The sequence below is a fragment of the Notamacropus eugenii genome, chromosome 3, assembly GCF_028372415.1.
Source record: "Notamacropus eugenii isolate mMacEug1 chromosome 3, mMacEug1.pri_v2, whole genome shotgun sequence".
Classification (NCBI taxonomy): Eukaryota; Metazoa; Chordata; class Mammalia; order Diprotodontia; family Macropodidae; genus Notamacropus; species Notamacropus eugenii.
In genome coordinates, this window is record NC_092874.1 from 190382277 (window position 1) to 190404076 (window position 21800).

The 21800-nt window shown below is 36.0% G+C and overlaps 1 protein-coding gene across 10 annotated transcripts in view; it reads left to right on the forward strand.

The window, feature by feature from the left end:
- Nucleotides 1-21800, forward strand: part of EPS8 (EGFR pathway substrate 8, signaling adaptor) — a 249963-nt gene that overhangs the window by 74550 nt on the left and 153613 nt on the right. For 7 of the 10 annotated variants that reach the window (XM_072653631.1, XM_072653640.1, XM_072653638.1 and 4 more), the window contains one exon: nucleotides 11439-11489. The exons of the other annotated variants lie outside the window; for them this stretch is intronic. The gene's annotated coding sequence lies outside the window, so the exon portion shown is untranslated. The remainder of the gene's footprint in view (nucleotides 1-11438; nucleotides 11490-21800) is intronic. 10 annotated transcript variants of the gene reach the window in all.

Genomic DNA, 21800 nt, shown 5'->3' on the forward strand with positions numbered 1-21800 from the left:
GCATACTTTTCCAGTTTTTGCTATTTCTAATAGTACTGCTGTGAGTATTTTTGTACATGCAGAAAGTTTGTTTCTTGTTGCTGGGGGAATAAGCTCAGTGATGGGATTTCTGAGTCAAAGGTTATAAAGAATTTAATAACTTTTCATGTGTAATTCTGAATTATTTTCCAGACAGAATCAATGCACAATTCCACCAGTGGTGAACAGTACACATTTATTGTCTTTCCTAATAAGTTTCTTGAAATTTTACCATCTGCAGTAACTGGATGGATTTGAGCTGATACCTCAGGGTTGTTTAATATGCATTTTTTCTGATTATTAGTGATTATAAGCTTTTCCATTTGCCTATTAAGAGTTTCTATTTCTTCTTATGAAAACTATTCTAATGTTTGGACTTTTTGTCTCTGGGGGAATGACTCAGTCTTGAGGATGAGTATACAAAGTACAGTGGGAAAATGCATTGTCCCTGAGCTTAGAAGTCCTAAGTTCATATTTCACCAGTAATACAGTCCCTATGATTCTGGGTAACTCTGAACTTCCCTCAGCCTCAGGCGATTTCTTTTGTAAAAAGAGGAGTTTGGACTAGATTAGGGATTCTTCATCTTTTTTGTGTCATAGACCTTTTTGACAATCTGAAACCTATGAATCTCTTTTCAGAATCTTGTTTTTAAATGGATAAAATAAAATATAGAAGATTATGAAAGAAACCATTATATTGAAATATACATAATCTTTTTTTCCTGTTCAAGTTCACATACCTCCTAAAATCTAACCTCAGGTGGTCTTTAGGTTCCAATTAAGAACCCCTTTGAACTAGATGGCCTCTGAAGTCCCTTCCCTTTGTAGGATATAAATCCTGTGATCCCTATGAAGGTTGGATTTAAGACTTTCTTTGTTCTTTTTTCAAACTACTGCTCCTCTATTGGCTTTTCATTTTTCTAAAGTCTTTTTTCTGCATCTGAAGATGCAATCATGCATTTTTGAGTTGCTTTCATTTTTTATATGATTCACATTATTGATTACCTAATGTTTAACTTAATGAGTTTTTGGTACAAATCTAGTTAGGTAATGATGAAATTAGGAAAAAAATATTGTTATGATGCCTTTGATAGATTTTGTCTATAAAATTGCATGTCAGTGTTCTTTAGTGATATTAGAACATGGTCTCTCTCTGCCCTATTTCTCACTTTGTTTTCATTATTAGGACCATAGATGGAGTTTGTTAGATTGCCTTCTTTTCTATTTTAATAATTTATAGAGCATAAAGATGATTTATTTTTTAAGTATTTGATAGAATTCATTTGTAAATTTATCAGTTCCAGAATTTTGTTTTGTTTAGGGAGTATTTTCAAATGTTGTTCACTTTTTCTTTTTTTATATTGGATTGTTTAAATGTTCAATTTTCTGTTGTTAATTTGGATGTTTTTGTAGATATTGATTTTAAATTTCACTTTTGTTGTCATGTAGTTGTGGGCAACTGTTTCTGATAATTTCTTTCTTTTCTTCTCTATTTGTTGAAAATAGCCTGTTCTCAGATTTCATTTAGTTGATTGGCTTTGCTAATGGTTTTGCCATTTTATCAGCCATTTTATAAAGTGACTCTTCACTGTGTTTAGCTTTTAGCTTTCAATTGTGTTTATCCCTCCTTTGATTTTTCAAAGTTTCTTTTCTCTGTATGTTTAATTTGAGATTTTTAGTTTGGAAGGTTTCTAGCTTTTAAAAGGAACGAACAAATGACAAATTCCACCCCTCCCCTCCGTTTCTGTTCTGTTAAAACAAGCAGCAACTGTCTTTTCCTTTCCTTTATCCCTGGTGATTAGTAAAGTACCTGGCTTGTAGTTAATATTTAATTAATGCTTCACTGACTACTATTCCCTTACATTAGCTAAATAGTTAATACAAGGTATATTAACTTATTTTTATCAAAACAACTCAAATTTTAGTCTTGTCACATTTAGATTTCCTATCTTGACCTAGTTCTTTGGATTCTACTTATACTAAAAAGGATTCTAGTTTGATTCTAGCTCTTTGGATTCTGATTTCACTAATACATATACATCTATATCATACGTACACACATACAGACACACACACACACACAGAGGATCTATAACTTACATTCTTAGAATATAAGGCACTGAGGATTTGACTGACTCTCTCAGATTCACAGCTCTATTATTGGTCAAATACAAGATTTGAATCTAATTTTTCCCAACTGATTCCAAGGCGAATTAGTACTATATTTGAGATGACAGGTTGTTGTTTTTTTAGATGACAAAGTGAACCAATCAGTCTCCCTGTTACACATTAATTGCTACAATGCCTTTCTAAACAAGTACATTTGTGGTATATCAGCATGCACAGTAGGACAGGAGAAAGGGTCTATATACAAAACTTGTATATCCACGTAAGCTTTATTGAAGAATATTTTTCAGCTAATTTCCTAAGTGTAGATTATAATATGATCTTTATTCTTCAGGCAGACTATGCATCTGTTGTAACCATTTTGGCAAAGGACATTGTACTTAAATTATGTACATATATGTGCGTCTGTGATCACACTCAGTCTGAAAAATGGGATCTGTGAGTTGGCTTTCCTATTTGTTTTTCAGTGTTACTATGGTGATAAATAGTGTGCTTATTTCTGTAGTTGGAATAATTCTTACATGTAAGGTCACATATGTTTCTCACTCTAACAGTTGCTCACATTTGGTGCAACAATTATAACACTGTCACTAACAAGCCATTAGTTAGAATATGGAACTAGCAATTTAGGAGAATTTGTGACAAAAATAAAGTTAATCTGTTGAATTGCCTTTCCTTGCTAGCTAGTGGAGCCTGTTTCATTCAAGCAAGCTTTCAGCCTTTCCATTGCCTTCAGAACTGTACTACCCTTGTATGCTTTACATTTGTAGTTGAGGAAGTGAGGGGGAGGGTAAAGAAAACTGAGAAAATCTTTCTGCTGAGGAAGACTACAATTACTCATGATTTTCACTTTTAAAGAATCTTTTCAAAGTTTTATTGTGTTCACAGAGTCTATGATAGGGGGTGAGTTTTTTTTTTAACTGTATCTCCCATTAAAAATTAAAGACAGTTTTGAAATAGTATAAAATATAAATTTTAAGAATGCCACAAAACCAAAATACTTTCTGAAATGTTTTCTTGTCAGTGTTGCCTTCTTGTCACGTCTGCCAAATTGGAGTTTGAGAGTTTCCCATGTAGGCTTAGTGTCCCTAAAAACAATCCCAGCTGTCCAAAACCATAAAAGGAGAAATAAGATCTTAAATTAGCCAGGAAAATAAGAATTTGACCTAGGCACAGTAGGTCCTCATGGGAAATTTAAATAGTGAAACTTTGTTAATTTGAAATTTAGAACAAGGGCTATACATATTGCTTCTGTAAAAAAAGAAGAGATTTTAATATAGCTTTATTATATATTTAAAAGGAATAGCAAATTGACATAATAGATTTGCAGTTTTGTGTGCAGTCATCTTTTTTATTATACTGTGTTATGGAAATGCTTGTTTATTCCATAAATTTAAAAATAGAATTAAAGTTAAAATAAAAGAAGGGGTTTGCTAAGTAAAATGATAAAAATAAGACTGAGTAAAATATTCAGATCAGTGACTTTAGAGCAACTTCAATTGCTCCATTCATTAAGGCAAAGCAGATTAATATGCTGAAAGGCAAAATATATTTACCTAGTAATTAAGATAAGTTCCTTAAGGATTTCTACAAAGTAAGATTTTGGTCACCTTCTCTAAAGCTAACCCTTCTTCTTATATGCTTCATTCAGTGAGAGATGATATTAAAACATGATTTTGGATTTAGAGTGCATCTGTTCAAATTCTTCATCTGATACTTACTATTCTATGACTTTAATCTGAAAAATGATCCAATTGGTTAGTTAGGAGGTAGTGGTGAAGGAATGATGGCCAGCAGTGCGTAGAGGCCAGAGCACTGGGCTTCAGGACCCTATGATTGAGGTACAGACACATGTGCCAAAATGACCAAGAATTGCTTCCCGGTTTGCTAGAGGACCAGCTCTGTGTATCTTGATTCTTCTTGTGAACTGAGTGAAGACTTCATCTCAGAGCAGGGATACTCCTGAATGAGCACTGATATTGGCTTTACCATTCTGAATGTAGCTGGGGATGGATAAATGGAAGGACACCTTCTAGGGCATGTGGGTCTAGGCATCTTGATCCTTTAGGCCAAGATCATTCAATAGTTGTATTAGCATTATTATTATGTACTAGTAATGTATTAACTTTTTTTTTTTTTACTGAGTGGTGACTGTGATGCTAACAAGGAGACACAATCTCGCCAAACACCTGCATTTTCTTCACTTTGTTCTAATTTGACCTAACAAGCTCTTGTAGTCCTTGTGGCTATATTCTGAGAATGCTCAACAGCTGGAACTGATTGTACCCCAAGCAAGCAAGGTCTTGCTAGAGGCATGGTGGTAGGCTATTCCAATAGTGATAGTACTAAGAAGTTCCTTGCCTTTTAGATGTTTTACAGGTGCATTGCTCAAGGAGCATGGGCAGGAATTATCGAGATGGGCAAGACGTGTAGGTGTCAGGTTATCAAAAGAATAGTTTGGTTTTTGACAGCAAAGGGGAAATTGGTGAAAAAGAGCAAAGACTAGGCACTTAGGAAGAAGACACAGAGGAGATGGAGGGGCAAAGAGGGCTGCATTGGTTGTTACTGGAGGCCTCACTTTTGAATAAGAGTATTCATCCTTTGGATTTAGCCCAAAGTTCATTCCCTTTGCTAGTAGTTTGATCTTTGCTAAGTGAGTACCTGCAAAGACTTTGGCCTAAAGGGCCCAAGGTCTCCCAGTGCATCCTGGGTCATCTCCAGTCTTCCTGATGAATATCTGGTCACTGGATTCAGATGGCTCTGGAGGAGAACCTTCACAGCCCTCCCTCACTCAAAACAAAGTCCAGTGCAAATCATGTCATCATTTCTCTATGGCATAGTCTTCTTCGGCAACGAAGGACAAACACAAGTCTGATCTTCAGTTAATCCAAAGCTTAGCACATAGTAGGTAGGCACTCATTAAAGGCTTTTTGACTGACTGCTGGTTATTCATTTCTCTATAAAGCAGGTCAGAACCTTTGATGAGCCATAAAGGGCAGCAAATACAAAGACTTGGAGATGGAATATGAAGTATGGTGTGAGACACATCAAACAGTTCAATGTAGCTGGATTGCAGAGGGCATGGAAAAGAAACGTGTAAGATGAACATATAAAATAGGAAAGGAGCACACTATGAAGAGCTTTAAAAGCCAAGCAAGAATTTAGAAGTAATAAGGAGCCTATAGAGGTATAGAAAGGAGTTAGTCAGACCTATGTTTTAGGAAAATCATTTTGGCGCCTGAATGAAGATTAGCTACGAGTGGGAAGAAACAAGACAAAGAGACCAGTTAGGAGGTTATTGCAGTAATTCAGGTGACAGATGACGAGGCCTGAATGAGAGTGGTGACTGTGTGGAGTGAAGGGGGAACATGTGTGTGATGTCGTAGCAATAGAAATGACAATATTTGAATATGTGAGATAAGTGAGAATGAGAAATCCAGGAGAACACCGAGGTTGTGATGCAGGGTGATTGAAAGGATAGTAGAGCCTTTGGCAGTCATAGGAAAATTGGGAAGGGGAGTGGGTTTGGGGGAAAGGATAATGCCTTCTCATTTAGACATTTTGAATTTGAGATGTCTGTGGAACATCCAGTTGTGGATGTCCAATAGTCAGCTGAGGAACAGGGTATTGTAGCTCAGTAGAGAGACTAGGGTTGGCTATATAGATCTTGTAGACCTATTTCTAAAAACCATAATTGTAACCAGTGAGGGTTGATGAGATCACCACTTAGAGAAAAGAATGGAGGATGTAAGAAAGAACCTTGGGGTATGTCCAGTGGATGTGACATGGATGAAACTACATTCAGCAGCATAGCCATAGAAGGAATTGTCAGCTGGTAGGAGAACAAAGGCTGAGGAGTGTCATGAAAAGCCTGAAAGGAAAATGTATCTAGGCAGTCAGTTGTATGACCCCTTGGCAAGCCAAGCTAATGTTTTTGGGTTTTAGTTTCCTTATCTATACCTTATCTATATCATATCTCTTCCTTTTATATCCCTGGCTTCCTTCAAGACAGTTCACATACCACCTTCTACAGGAGACCCAGCTTCCCCCAGGTGCTAGAATCTTACCATTTGCAGCTTTCTTCTATGTGTTTTGAAAATATTTTGCTTGTTCCCATTTATTTACATGTTCTCTCTTCTATTAGAATATAAGCTCCTTGGGGCCAAAGAATGTGTTTGCCTTTCTTTGTATCCCTAGGGTTCAGCTCCGTGCTTGGCATGTAGTAAGCACTTAATAAGAGTTTGTTAATTGACTGATGAGAAAATGTTTAGTACCTTCATCATAACATTGTTAGGATGCTTAAATTAGATAATACATATGTAAAAAATTTTGTAATCTTTAAAATACTACATAAAGATGTTATTGTTTTATAAAAGTCTTTCCATATTTCTTAAGTTTTTCATATTTGCCCTTCCATGTAGTACAATAGTATTTCATTACAAGATTTTATGTTTTCCTCTGATCATTGGGCACATAATTTGTTTCTTTTTTCATTTACGAATGGTTTTCCTATGAATATTTTTATACAGATGGGCTTTTCTTGATTCAGTAACTTCCTGAGGGTATAAACTCAGTAGTGTTATCATTGGGTCCAAGATATGTATAATTTCATAACTTTTTTTTGCACATTTCCAGATTGATTTAAAAAACAGTTGGACAAATTCACAGCTCCATGAGCAGTGATGAACATTTCTATTTTCCCATAGTTCTTGCAGTATTGAAAATATTCAACTTTTACTATCCTTTCCAATTTGATGGGAATAAAGTGATAATTCATAGTTGTTTAAATTTGCATTTTTCTGTTAATTAGCACTTTTAAAGTTTTCGCATGGCTGTTGAAAATTTGCATTTCCTTTCTGCAGACTCTTTTTTTAAGGACTCCTTATCTATTGAGGAATGCCTGGATCATAGCATGATAGATGTAGAGTTAGAAGAGACCTTACAAACCATCTAATCCAAATGCCTTCTTTTACAGATGAGTAACTAAAACATACAGAGGTTAAATGATTGGCCTCAGATCATAGAGATAAGAAGTAGTACAGGCGGTATGCAAATCCAAGATCTTCTGACTTGAAATCTAATCCTGTATCTACTGCATTACATTGACACTAAATCTTATAAATATGTATCCTTTCCTTGTAGATTTTGAATGTCAGACTTTTAGATGAGTAATGTAAAAATATTCCTCCTGTCCGTATATTTTCGTATTCTAACTCCTTGGATTTTATTTGTGCATAATTTTTATATAACCAAAGTAGTCTGTTGTTCCTTTTATAATTGTAACTGGATACTTACTATCCTAAAAGTGGTTATAAATTCTTCTCCTTCCTGTAAGTAGTGAAAGAGAAAGAGATTTTAGTGATATCTTTGGTTTTGACATCACCTACATTTTTTGTTATATGTTTTTCCCTTTCCTCCTTCCCAGAGATTCATCCTTTATAACAAAGGATTTTTTTTAAAAAAGATGAACTAGAGAAAAAAAAATTCAGCAAAACCAATACATAGGGGAGAAGTAATCGGAAATTACATTCAGTGTCCCTTACCTTTGTACTCCAACTCCTGCAAAGGAGCCAGAGGGAGAAGTAGCTTTTCATAGCTATTGTTTGGGACCAAATTTGACTTTTATAATTTTTTCAATATTCAACTTTAATGCTTTTTGGTGTTGTCCTTTCCACTTACACTGTTAAAGTCATTGTGTATTTAGTTTTCCTGATTCTGCCTACTTTACTTTGCATCAGTTCATATGTCTTTCTTTGTTTCTCCATATTCATCAGTTTCATTATTTGTTACAGTATAGTAACATTCCATTACAATCATGGGCCACCTTTGTTTAGCTGTTCCCTAACTGAGGGGCACCTACTTTTTAAGTTATTTGCTAAAAGAACTGAAGTTGTATCTATAAACATATATGAGCTTTTAAAATTTACATTGTTTTTCCCTTGGCATTTATTATTGTCAAATAGTTGACCAAACTCATTTTAGACTTAATTTTTATTCAATTTTTTCAGAGTTCTTATTAATTACTTCTTTTACCCATAGTTGTTCTATTGGGTTTCTCCAAGAGTAAACAGAATCAGTATTTGTTCCTAAGCTTTAATTGTCTATTCTATTATGCATATTGCTTTTAGATGTTTTCATCCAGTAGTGATGATCAATACTTTACAATATAATTTGAGTTTTGATAACATTAACCCCTCTTTATTAATTTTTAATTTTTCTCTTGATAGAGGTAACTTTTTGCTCCATATGGATTTTTTCTTTCATTTAATTCAATGAATAAATATTTTTTATTCTTTTAGTAATTTGATATAGCATTAAATCCATTTATTAATTTGGTTAATGTCATTATTTCTATTATATTGCTTTAGCCTAGTCATGAAAATTGAATGTTTTGCTTGTTACTTTGGATTTCTTTTAATTCTTTACCTAAGAAAATTTCGTCATTTTTTCTTTCTTTTTCCAACCCTTTTGCTCCCAATACTTTAGATGGTTTGGTTTATATAATATATTTAAAAATCTTATCAGTGTTTTTTTTTCTTTAGTCATTTTTGGTTGGTTGGTTGTGTGTGTGTGTGTGTGTGTGTGTGTGTGTGTGTGTGTGTGTGTGTATGTGTATAACACATCTCTTGTTTCTCTGAGAGAAAGAAAAAGAGACAGACAGACAGACAGACAGACACACACACACACACACACACACACACACACAGAAAGAGAGAGAGAGAGAATATCCTGTTTCGCTTTTGTCCCATTTACTCCAACACATTGATCAGCTGTCCTGGCCTTGCTTTTCTTTCTTTCAAAACTGTTTTGTAGTTGTATTTGTATAAGTCCTATGTATGGAGAGGTTGGGTTAATTCCAAGTACTTGGTGAATTTTGTTGTAAAATTTTTCTCTTTATCCCTTTTCCCTTCATACTCTACCCCCCATCCCCATCCTGCCACAGTAATATATAGGAATGCTCATGATTTTCATTAATTCCTTTCATATTTTGAATTTATGACCTTTTATGTTGATTCTTTGATTTTTTAAAATAAATCATATCCCTTTGCAGTACAAATGATTCCACCTGGTATTTGCCATTCTCCAGTTTCTTTCTCTTGTCTTTTTTTTTGCTATAGCTAGCATTTCTAGCACGTCAGATTATTATGATGACTGCAGGTGTTTCAACTTCATCCCTGATCTTACTAGAAAATCTTCTAGTATATCTGTATTATAGGTATTGCTAATTAATTCTTGGTTTAAGATAAATACTTTTCATCATTTTAAGGAGAATTTCTTTTTAATCCTGAACTTTCCATTATTAACATTAATTTATGCTATATTTCATTTGAAGTTTTTATTTGTCTGTGAATATCTAATCATGAGATATAGAGGGAAGGAATGTGGTATAATATGTATTTCTTAAATGCCTACTCTGTGCAAGGCACTATATATTATAAAAATGTGCTTATAAAAAAGTGCTATCATTCAATACAAAGCAGACCTTGAAGTCAGAAATCCTTGAGTTCAGAGATCCTGTTTCTGGCGTATATTACCTGAGCAAGTCACTTAACCTCTCCATGTCCCAGAGTATAAGTTCTAGAACAGACACTACTCTGCTTTAGTAGAAGGAGTTCTGATTAAATTACAGGTCTGTTTTTCCTTCTCTCTCCGCAAATAGTAATATCAAGGAGGTTATCTTTGCTGTTAATGTTGATAGTTTTCCTAATGCTTAAACATCTTTGTATTTTTGGCATTTTGTATTCTTGACATAAATATTCTTCAGTGAATCTGTCATTTCAAAGATGTGAGTATTCTCTCCATACTTTCCCATTAGATTGAGTCTTTTCCCTTTTCTTTCCTATATTCTTTGTAGGATCCAAGTAACACCATGGAGGCTTCATTCTGAGTCTTTAAAATTTCATGGATCCTAATAGATCATTTTTTTTGCCTTCATTCTTGCCATATCATTAGCCCATCTTCTTTTCTGGTCTTACATTTATTTGCTCAAATACATGCTTCTTGAGCATAGAGCATCACTGAAAATATGGTGTATCTGCTTGCATTCACCAGCAACACTGATCCCTGGAAAATTGTTGTATTCAACAGTTTGCAATCATACAGCATCACTGAGAAAGTATTTGTATTAAAAACCATAGGTCTCTCCACTAAGTGGCAACTTGGAATTTTAAGTACTTATGTGAAAGGCACTGTGTTCATGAGCTAATATGAAGATTCAATTCAGTGTGCATTTATTCCATGCCTGCGATGTACAAGGTATCAGAAATACAAGGACAAAACCAAAAATGGTCCTTGCTCTTAAGAAGCTTTCATTATAGTAAGGGGAATATGACATTTACACAGAAAGATAATGCACAGGGAAAGAACACTAACTTCTAGGGAACTCAGGAAACACTTCCCCTAGAAAGTGGTATCTGAATGCAAGTCAAGGATTCAGAGAGGTAGAGATCGATAAGGTATAGATGTAGAGTACATTCCATCTAGGAAACGTATGCAGATGCACCGAGAAGGGAGATGGGGTATTACATTTGGGCAATAGCAGTCAATATTCTAGGTTACCTGGAATAGAGAAGGGAGTAATATGGAAGGGTGGGGGTGTGCGTGGGAAACTAGAAATGTAAGTAGGAGTCAAATTATAGAGGACCTTGAGTTCTAGGCTTGAGGAGTTTTTATTTTGTCCTATAACCAATTAATGGGGAGTCACCAAAGTCTTGATCATGAGGATAATCTTTACAAACTTGATCCTAAGATTGTTTTGGCAGCTGTGTGGAAGGTGGCACATAGTGATCACTTAATGAATTCTTATTATCTATTTACCTGTTAAAAGGAGAGAGACTGGAAACAGGGAAACCACTTAGGAAGCTGTTTTAGTAGTTCAGGTGAGAGACAATTAGGGCCTAAAATTGGTAATAATAGTGTGAGTAGACAGGAGATAGATGGGAGAGGCATTGTAGAGGCAGAAATGAAAATTCAAGTATTGGTAACTGATTGGCTGTTGTAGGGTTATGGAGAAGGTTCAAGTTGAGGATAACACTTAATGAACCTGAAGGAATTGGCAGCATTGTATCATCCTAAGCAGAAAGTAGGAAATTGGGAGGGAGGGACAGGTTTGAGGAGGAAAATTAGTCTTTTTGTTGTTTAACATATTTATTCTTGAATTTTAAAGATTTCTTTTAAGCTTGTTCTTAATTTACTTGCTGATTTTCTAGATTTTTCTTTTGTTAAATTTCTAGGTTATTAACTTTTTCCTTTCAATTTCCTTTCAATTAACAATTTCCTTTCAATATTTCCAGGGATCTTATTTTCTCTCTGAGGACTGCTTTAGCTGCATCTGCCTAAAATTGGTATGTGGTCTCATTGTTATTCTCTTTAACATAATTATCAGTTATTTCTGATTTGGTTTTGGACCAGTCATTCAGAGTACTGTTATTTAGTCTACATCAGCTTTTTATTTTTTCTTTTGTTCCTGTTTTCATTGTGTTACAATCCATAAAGGAGGTATTCACAAAATTTCTCCTATTAAAGATTTGTTATTTACTCATGGCCTACTTAACACATTATTAATTTGTGTAAAGTTATCATTGAGGTTGAGAAATATGTATATTTGAAATGTTTGCTTTGAAAAGATGTATAATTTTTTTTAATTTAATTTTTTCCAACTATTTGTTTAGCTTTTTGGTTTCTAAAAAAGGAAAGCTATTTGTTTTTTTCTTTTTGGCTAACCTTCTGTTAGATTTATTCCACTCCAAAAGAATATTGACATTTTCTACAATTATTGTGGTACTCTATCCTTTCACAATTTGATTTAACTTTTCCTTTATGAATTCAGATGTTATGTCTTTTGATTCATAACAATGGTTAAATGTCTTTGGTGCCTTTAAGCATCATATGACTTCTCTATGTCTTTTAACATTGTCATTTTTTAATTGTTGCTTTGTTTAAATCATGCTTGCCAATTATTTCTAATAATCACTTGAAGCAGAGTTAATTTTGTTCTATACCTTCATTTTCTGTCTATGTATTTATTTTAAAAAAATTTTAAATGTATTTGCCTGCAATAGTTTATTGAGTTTAGTTTATAGCTGTTCTTCTGCTATTATCTAACCTGTAGGAATGCTTTTACTAATTTTATCCCAGTCTTCTCTCACATGCTCTCCTATGCCTCCTTCCTTGGTCATTTTATTTAATTTACTTATTATTATCTTTCTTTTTAATTTTTTTTTCTCTTTTTAAAGATTTCTCTCTCCTAGCCTAGATAAGCATATGGTACAAAATTCTCCGTCACTCTCTTCCCTTCACCCTCTGACCAGTTTACCCTTTTAAATGCAATATCATTCATTTATGAGAATTATTTACTTTGACCTCCTCATTTATTTGGTTGTCTAATCAGTTTTAAAATCTAGTATCCTTTTTGTGGAGAATATATTCTTTCAATTATTTTTACTTTATGATTCATAGAAATTATGGATTCTGGAGGAAAACAGCTTTGCTGTCTCATTTGTCCTTTCAACAGTCAATTCAATCATCAGCCTCACTATTCTTTTATATATGTTTTATATTTTAAGATTTCTGATGAGCTGTACTCTCAGAAATATCAATTAATGAAGAAGGCAGTATGGAATAGTGGAAGTCGTTCTCTGTCCCAAGTGTTCTCCTATTCCATGCCTGTTCATTTACCGCTTGTGTATCCTAAAGACTACGTATACTACTCTGGGCCTATGTTGTCCTTGCTACTCTGACTTCTGGGTATATCTGTAGGCCACTGAATCTTTTCTAGGGTTGGAATGTGGTACTGGGAAGCATGGCTCTTGTTTGTGGGATACATCCTTGTAGGGAAGGACAAAGACAACAATCATAGATAATGAAAAATTGTAGAATGGTTTATGATCCATATTGGTGGAGAGCATACTTGGTCAAACTAGTGAAATCACAGTCATCAAAATAATTCAGTTAAAATGCAGAAAATATTTACTAAATATATTCTATGTGTAAAACACTATACTAGGCACTACGGACATAAAGAAAAAATGAAACAGATTCTGTTCGCAAAGAACTTCTATTCTCATGGGGGATGCAATCTCTCTGTATATATGTATGTATGTGTATATATATATATATATATATATATATATATATATATATATATATATATATATATATATATATACACATACATGTACACACACACATATATATTATTTGAAGGAGAGGGAATACTAAAAACTGGCGATCAAGAAGGGCTTTTCTTGGAGCTTAGTTTAACTTTGATGGAAGCTGAAGTTTCTAAGAGGTAGAGATAAGGTGATTGCTGAGCAGAGATATGAAATTAGAAGACAGAAAATTGAGTTCAGGGACCAGCTAGTAATTTAATTTGATTGTCTTCAGAAATATTGTGAAATAATTTTGGAAAGGCAGATGAGATCCAGGTTGTCTTGGGATGTAAAGCTGAAGATTTAGAAAAAAATCTATCCTGGAGGTAAGAGTACACAATTTTTCTGCGTTGTAAGGAAGGTAGGACTATTATGTAATGAGATTGATCACAACAGCCACACACAAAATCTTCCTCATTACTTTGAAACCATATCTCATAAGATTCTTTCTCCACCTGACTACAAACTCCTGGAAGACAACAGTTGTCTCATGTATCTTCAATATAATATCAACACTCTATTCAACATTTTGAACATAGTGCTCAAAATAAATATGGAAGATCCTGTGCTTTCCTTGTTCTCCTTCCAGTCTTGGTTTTATTGTGAAAGTAGGAAGCTCTGACTCATTGTGAATTTTCTGCCAACTAGATAATCAACTCAGGATAATAAGAAATACCTCCCTATGTCTTAAAATTGAGGATGTTATGTCGCCAAACATTCACACATACATGCCAAACATTTGCAAAACAAGCACAGTAATAAAAGCAGCCAGTGTGTTTATAAAGCCTTTATGATTTGCAAAGCACTTTGCATAAGTTACTTATTTATTCCTCAAAATAACCCCACGAAGTTGGCAGGACAGGGACCATTGTCAAATAAGAGATTGGACTAAATGCTCTGTATAGTTCAATCCAGCTCCAAGTCTTATTGTGTTTGTATTCCCAGTGGACAAAGAGCTGGCCTTGGAGCAAGGAAGGCCTTTCTTGATTCAAGTCATGTTTCTGGCACGTACTCTCTGTGTGACCATGGGAAAGTCACTTTTCTTATCCAGGATTTCCTTATATCAGTAAATTCACAGGTTCAGTCCCCATCTATCCCCATGCCTGTCATCTTGCCCATGCCCATCGCCATGAGCATTCCTGTTCCCAAGATCGCACAATGTCAGGGCCAGGATTTAAATCCAAGTCTTCTCTGAATCCAGGAATATATATCTAGTACTGTATAATTCCGTAATACATATCCAATAATATCCAGTACTATAACAGACCCCTCACTCCACTACAAACAATGACATTATTTCCATTTATTAAGGGACTCCTAGGTGAAAAGCACTCTGTGAATTGCTTGGGAGACAAAAACATTAGATGAAACAAAATCTCTGCACTTTTGAGACTTATAGTCTGGTGGGTGTAAGGGATAGGATGCAAAGATATTGTAAAACATTTTGTGATTAGTGCATCAGAATGTTGTAGAACACAGTTCCTTGTGGGGTCAGAGAGGAAAAGCCATACTATATGTAAAACTGAACTCATTATCTTTCCTTTCAAACCTTCCTCTCTTCCTAACTTTTCTATTACTTTCAAGTGCACCATCACCCACCCAGTCCCCCCAGGGTCATGACCTACGTGTCATCCTTAACTCCTTTCTCTCACTCTCCATATCCAATCTGTTGTCAAGTCCTAACAATTTTATCTTCCCAACACCTCTTGTATATGCTCCCTCTCTCCTCTGAAAATAATACTATCAGGTGCAGTCCTGTATCATCTCACGTGTGGCCTTTTGTAATGCCCTTCTGTTTGGCCCTCTGCCTTAAATATCTCTTGACTCTATTTATCTACCAGCTGTCAAAAAGTGGTCATAAAACCAGGTCTGACCATCTTTCTCTCTCTCTCTCTCTGTCTCTCTGCCTCTCTGTCTCTCTCTCCCCCTTCTCTCTCTTCCCCTTCTCTCTCTCTCTTCCCCCTTCTCTCTCTCCTCTCTCTCTCTCTCTTCCCCTTCTCTCTCTCTTACCCCTTCTCTCTCTCCTCTCTCTCTCTCTTCTCCTATTTTCTCTCTCTCTCTCTCTCTCTCTCTCTCTCTCTCTCTCTCTCTCTCTCACACACACACACACACACACACACACACACACACACACACACGCATACAGCTCCAAATTAGTAAATTTCAGTGGCTCTCAATTATCTTTAAGAATAGATCTAAAATCTTTTTGGCTTCTAAATTCTTCCTATCCTGGCCCCTTTCTTCCTTTCCAGTTTTTAAGAACCACCTCCTCTCCCTGCTGTTCTCATATAAGACTGTTTCCCAACTCATTGTGTTTTTAGTGGCCATCCCTCTTCCCTTGAATTCTCTCCCTCCTTGTCTTTGTGTCTTAGCCTTCCTGGTTTTCTTCCAGTCTCAGTTAAAATCCCATCTTCTTCAAGAAACCTTTCCCAGTCCTCCTTAATTTCTGTGCCTTCTCTCTGTTGGTTATCTCATGGATATTTCTTATTTGCACTCAGTTATTTGCATGTTGTCCCCCTCATTAGACTATGAGTTTGTTGAGTGCAGAGGCAATTTTGTCTTTTTTTTTTTTTTGTATCCCTGGTGCTTAACATAATGCCTAGACACATAGATGTTTAATAAATGCTTATAAATTTGCCTTAAAAATCAGGAGTATCAGAGAAGGTTTCCTAGACCGGATTGTATTTGAGTTCAACTTTTAAAAGATGTATAAGAATCCAGCAGTTGAAGAGGGATAGAGAGGGCGTTCTGGTATAAAGAACAGTGGGAGAAAGTACTTAATGCCTAAAGGGTACAAAAGGTGGTGGCCTAGTTAGCTGGAGCCTACAACGTGTGGAAGAAAATGTTAGACATTCTTGGGCCTGATTATGGAGGATCATTTTTATGACTCACATTTATATGGAGCAATGATTTTCAAGTTTTTTGGCTTGAGGACCATTTATGCTCTTAGAAATTATTGAGGACCTCTGAAAGAACTTTTATTTGTATGGTATAACAATATTTATGATATTAGAAATTGCAACATTTTAGTATTATTATGAAGCTAGTTTTTTCCTTATGGGCCATCTCAAAGAGGCTTTGGGGCCCCTTAGGGTTCCCTGGATCACAGTTCAAGAAACACTAATATGGGGTTTTAAATCAGTCCGTCAGCAAGCAATTATTTAGTGCTTACTATACGCCAGGAATTGTCCTAATGGTTGGAAAGACAAAGAAAAGCAAACACAAGACAGTGCCTGCAAGGAACACATTCTAATGGGGAAAACAACATGCAGACAACAATACAAATAATATGTATGTATGTATGCTTGCATGTATAATATAAATGGAAGTAAATCTCAGAGGGGAGGCATTAGAAGTATGGGTGAGGGAGGTGATGGACCAGGAAAGTTCACTTGCCAAAGATTTGAGCTGAGACTTGAGGAAGCTACGGAGGGCAGGAGGTGCAAGTGAGAAAGAGCATTCTAGGCATGAAATAGCTAATGAGGTGCAGATTTGAGAGAGGGGGTATCCTATTTGTGAGAAATAGGAAAAATATTACTGCTGTTGGATCACAGAGTACATGAAGGGGAATAAAATGTACTAAGACCAGAAAGGTAGAAAGGAGCCAGTTTATGAAGCATTTTAAAAAAGCCTACGAGGTTTTATATTTGTTTCTGGAAGTTGAAGGGAGCCATTGGAGTTTATTGCACAGGGGGTAACATGGTCAGACCTGTACTTGTGGAATCCCAATTTGAGTCTGGAGCAGAAGATGGATTAGATTAGGGAGACATTTGAGGCACGTAATCCAACTGGAAAGCTATTGCAATAATTCCCTCATGAGGTGGTAAAGGTCAAGTTTAAAAAAAATTTTTTTTTAGAAAGTCAAGTTTGACAAATGTTTTTGTCGTAATAACCTCATGACATAGGGCCATACTGGGCAGAGGAATATGAACTATGTCCTTGGGAGGCAATAATGATGATTACTCATCTTTGTCTAGAATTATGAGGCTTACTGAGCACTTTCCTAACATTCGTTAGAAACCACTGAAAATGATTGTGCAGGAATGACATCACTAAATCTATATGTAAGAAGATAATTTTGGCAGTGGTCTAAGAGGCTTGAGTTGGAGCATCATCATTCCCTCAGTCTAATAGATTGAAAGTCACAAATATAAAGGTCTCATTTTTCTCCTGAATGTACTTTTACATGGATTTGCCTTAGTATTAGGGGCCCTGGTCTTGGGAATTCCATTGAAACTTTTTTTATCCAAGTCAGAATTGGAGCATTGTGAAATGGAAATGGAAGAATGGATGCCCTGTGTGTACTGAATCTTTCATGTATCCAGGCTCTGTCTAGTTAAGACCAGTCAACTTTATACATACATAGCTTTAATCTAAATTCCATGTTTTTTCTTGTTTTGCCAAAGACTATTGTAGGGAATGATTAGAAGCTGTGATATTGTTTACTTACAGAGCAAGAAGAGGAAGTCTTGGTTAACGCCTTAGAAAAACCAAGGGAGAAACTGTACAATGCTGAAACTGACACATCAGGTCCCACCCTTTCTTTTGATATGCAAAGGTCACTTGGCATCCAAAAATAAGCTGCAAAAAATGCTGTCCAATGCAGCTTAGTGAAGTATAACTAAATGTTATCCACGAGACAGTTTGAATTTTCTTTGGGGATGAGGTTATAAGAGACAGAATTCATTGCAACAGTAGTACCTTGAACTGCCTAATGCCCCTACATCTATAAGCGGTAGGTTGTAGTCTTAAATAAATTTATAAGAGAAATAAATACAGATGAGTCCAAATCTCCAGGTAGGAGTTTGGATTGGGAAGAAACAGGTTGTTGTATATCTGTTATGAAACCTGATCGCCAGAAGACCTCATATAATGCCTATCTTTTCCAAAGAGCTGGAACCGTTATTTTTATCTGAATTCAACAAATATTTATCAAATGCTTACTGTATACAAGATACTTTTATTATGTGATACAAAGATAAAGCAGAAACTAATCCCTGCCTTTCAATTTGGGATGTGATACAATGTTTGCAACAAATATGTAAACGTAAAGAAATTTCAGAAGACCCAATAACTGGGTTGGTAGGTGAGTGGTGGTGGTGGTGGTGGTGGAGATCAAGAAAGGCTTCACCTAAGAGATGGCCCCTGAGATGAATCTCCTTGGGGTTTTAGGAAGAAGAGGTAAGGAGGGAATTTATTCCGAGAATGTGAAAAGGGTCACAGATAGGGGTTGCATGTTGAATTTGGACAATAATTTGGTGAAAATGTGCAGTATTTGAAGGGGAGTAACATAAAATGTATATAGGTATCTCTCACTGTCTCTCTCTCTTCCTTGTTCTCTCTTTTCTCTCTATTAGTAGGAGAGCAACATGGTCAGGCCTGTGCTTTAGTGAGATGCTTCTGACACCTGTGTAGTAGATGACCTGAACAGAGAGAGACCAATTAATTACAAGTTAGAATTCTAGGGTAGTTGATTGGTGAATGGAAGGAAAGGGACGGATATGAGAGCTATTGTTGAGATAGAATCAAAAAGATTTGAAAACTGATTGGATATGAGGGAAAGAGAAGAGACAATGTTGGTTGCGATGTTGTAAGCCTGGGCATTTGGAAAGAAATACCCAAGTTTGGAGCTGGGTGGCATTGTGATGGAGGTGGTGCGTTTTGTTTTGGACATAGTGTATTTGAGATGTGCCTGTTGGACATTCAAAGAGCAGGGTATTTAAAAGGACATAACCATGTAGGTTGAAGTTCATGAATTTGAAGGCTTGGGTTGGGGTAGAGAGAAAGACTGTGGGATGAGTATTCAGTTCCTTAAGAAAGGAAGAGGATTGTATCAGGAAATTGGTAGATGACTGCTCCAAGAATCTGGACTAGGTATTAAAGGAGATCAACAGTGAACCTCAGGAGAGGCAGAATAGCTGAAGAGACAGTGAATTCCAAGGAGCATCCCTATTCCTTCAGTGTGTTGGAGGCATGAGACAAGGAGCACCCAGTACTGGAGAGCATGACCAGAGAAGTGTCTTCTAAAGAAGAGGGTTCAGTTTGTTGATGAGTAGGTTGATGATGCCAATGAGTAGCATTTACATAGTGCATTGAAGTTTGCAAAATGTTTATATTATTTCACTTGATCCTCATAGCAACTTGCTGAGGCAGGTGCTCATATTGCCCCCATTTTACAGATAAGGACATTGAGGCACACAGCAGTTTAAGTGACTTTGCCCAGCCAGGATCACATAGCTAATTAAGTGTCTGAGGTGGGATTTGAACGCATCTTCCTGACTCTGAGTAGAGCACCTTGTGCCTACGATGAAGACTTTTAGGAAGGAGAATTTGTTAGCAACAGAGTGGGACTTCTAAAGGTGAAATGAAGGTAGATGGGAAGGGAGGATATGAACTATGGAAAGATAGGGCTAAAGTGGGTAAGCATGACTAGATGAAGAGAGAAGGAAAAGATTTTTTTTCTCTCTGCAGACATTAACTATGAAACTCACTCAAAGAATGAAGGAAGTACCGTTGCACTGGGGTTCTAGCTGCTCAGAGTTCTGTGATGACTGAGCACCATTCAGTGGAGCTCGGAGCGTGGGTATTGGGAGGAGACAGCGGGGCATTCTATTGTGCTTGGATAGGAAAAAACAAACTGGTATTCCTACATCCTGAAGAGGACCTTGTGTTGGAAGGCACACTGTGTTTCCGTGCCAAGATAGTGGGCTGTGCACCTTGCTCAGAAGACATGTCCTATATGGAACAAAAATTTCTTTCCTAGGATTTGAATCCACTCTCTCCCTCTTTTCCTCACCTTTACACTGTCCATACTTTGTGCCTTCCTTTACCTTTGCCTCTTTTGAGATACCACTAAAACATAATCTTTGGGAACTTTTCTTTAGGTCCTTGAACAAGCAGCAAAAGGTTGCAAACTGCTTTGTATTTAACTACTTTGTATATATTTGTATTTATTAACTTTTATCTATGCTGTGCATGTGTGCAGATTTCTGAGTAAGATGAGTGCTCCTTGAGAGGAGAGATTGTTTCGTTCCTTGTACTTGTCTCCCCAGTGCCTACCACAGTGCCTGGCATACAGTAGATGCTTAATAGATGGTTATTAAATTCAGTCATTTTGAAAATGTACAGGGTAGGTTTTCTACTGCTTTCTGTGCCCTGAGGCTAAGGAACTGTAATAACTTTAAATAGCCTGCCTTCAGGAACAAATCATCTATTTGCCTCTGACTCTCAGAGATTGAAAATCTGTGAAAGCTTTGAGTCCACTCTGGGGAAGACCTTAAAGGACTTCTGGCCCCTTTAGGGTGCTGATCTTTTTATATATTGTAGGCTAGTGATAATGAGAGGCTATAAGAGAGCTGTTTGTAACCTTAATGGAGAGCTGTTTGTAGCATTTTGAAACCACTTGTATAATATGCAAAGTTATTTTAAAACCGCACCTTGAAATTATTCTGATACACATAATATGATTACCCTTTAAATATTAGACACTTTGGGATATTTGTGTAACGTCAATCATATTATGAATACCTGCTTATTAACCAAGTACAGTTTGTTTCTGGTTAGTCTTGGCCTTGTGTACACAGGTTTCAACCTGCCAAATTCCTGTGTAAACATTTTAGTTTGGTTTGGTTCTCAAAAAGTAAATGAATATGTTCTATCTTTTATACTGCTTATTCATAGCAGTCAATTGAGCATGCATGTTTTTTAAAAAAAGTCAATCTATACACAGATTAAAGCAACCCATCACCTCACAAGGTTGCATACTCCCCTTTTGGATGGCTTGATTTAAGCAGGTAATCTTCCTCTCTCTGAACGTTCTACCCACTGCCTACTTCCATGGCCAAACAAAACAAGTCTAATCCCCCTTCCACTTACATGGCAGCTTTTTATGTGCTTGAGGACACCAATCTTTGTCTACCCTTTAGTCTTATGTTCTCAATGCTTATCGTGTCTCTTCATTCAACACATGGCATGACCTTGAGACCTTTCACCAGTTTGGTTGTTCTCCTGTAGACATGCTCTAGTTTGTTGTCAGTGACCTTTCTGAAATATACTCTAGATGTCATTTGACCAGGGCAGAGTGCAGTGGAATTATCACCTTCCTTGGTCCAGTCACGATGCTTTTCTTACTGGTACCTTGGATAATGCTACTTTTTTATTGCTATATTACCATATTGACTCATATTGATCTTATAATTCTCTAAAATTTCCAGATCTTTTTTTTTTTTACATTAGCTATTGCCTAGCCATCCTTTCCCCTCTTTCTCCTTCTCTCCCTCCCCAACTTGTGGTTCTCTTATTGACTAGAAGTGTAGGAATTAACATTTATTCAATTTGATGAACTTTTATAAAGTATCTGGAATTTGCAAGAGACCATGCTAGATATTAGGGATACAAAGACAGAAACTAAGTAGTCCCTAAAGGGGCTTCTCATCTAATGATATTCATCCCCGTCAAATGACATTTGATTTAATTTGCCTCTAACTTGTCGAAATGCTTTTTGGA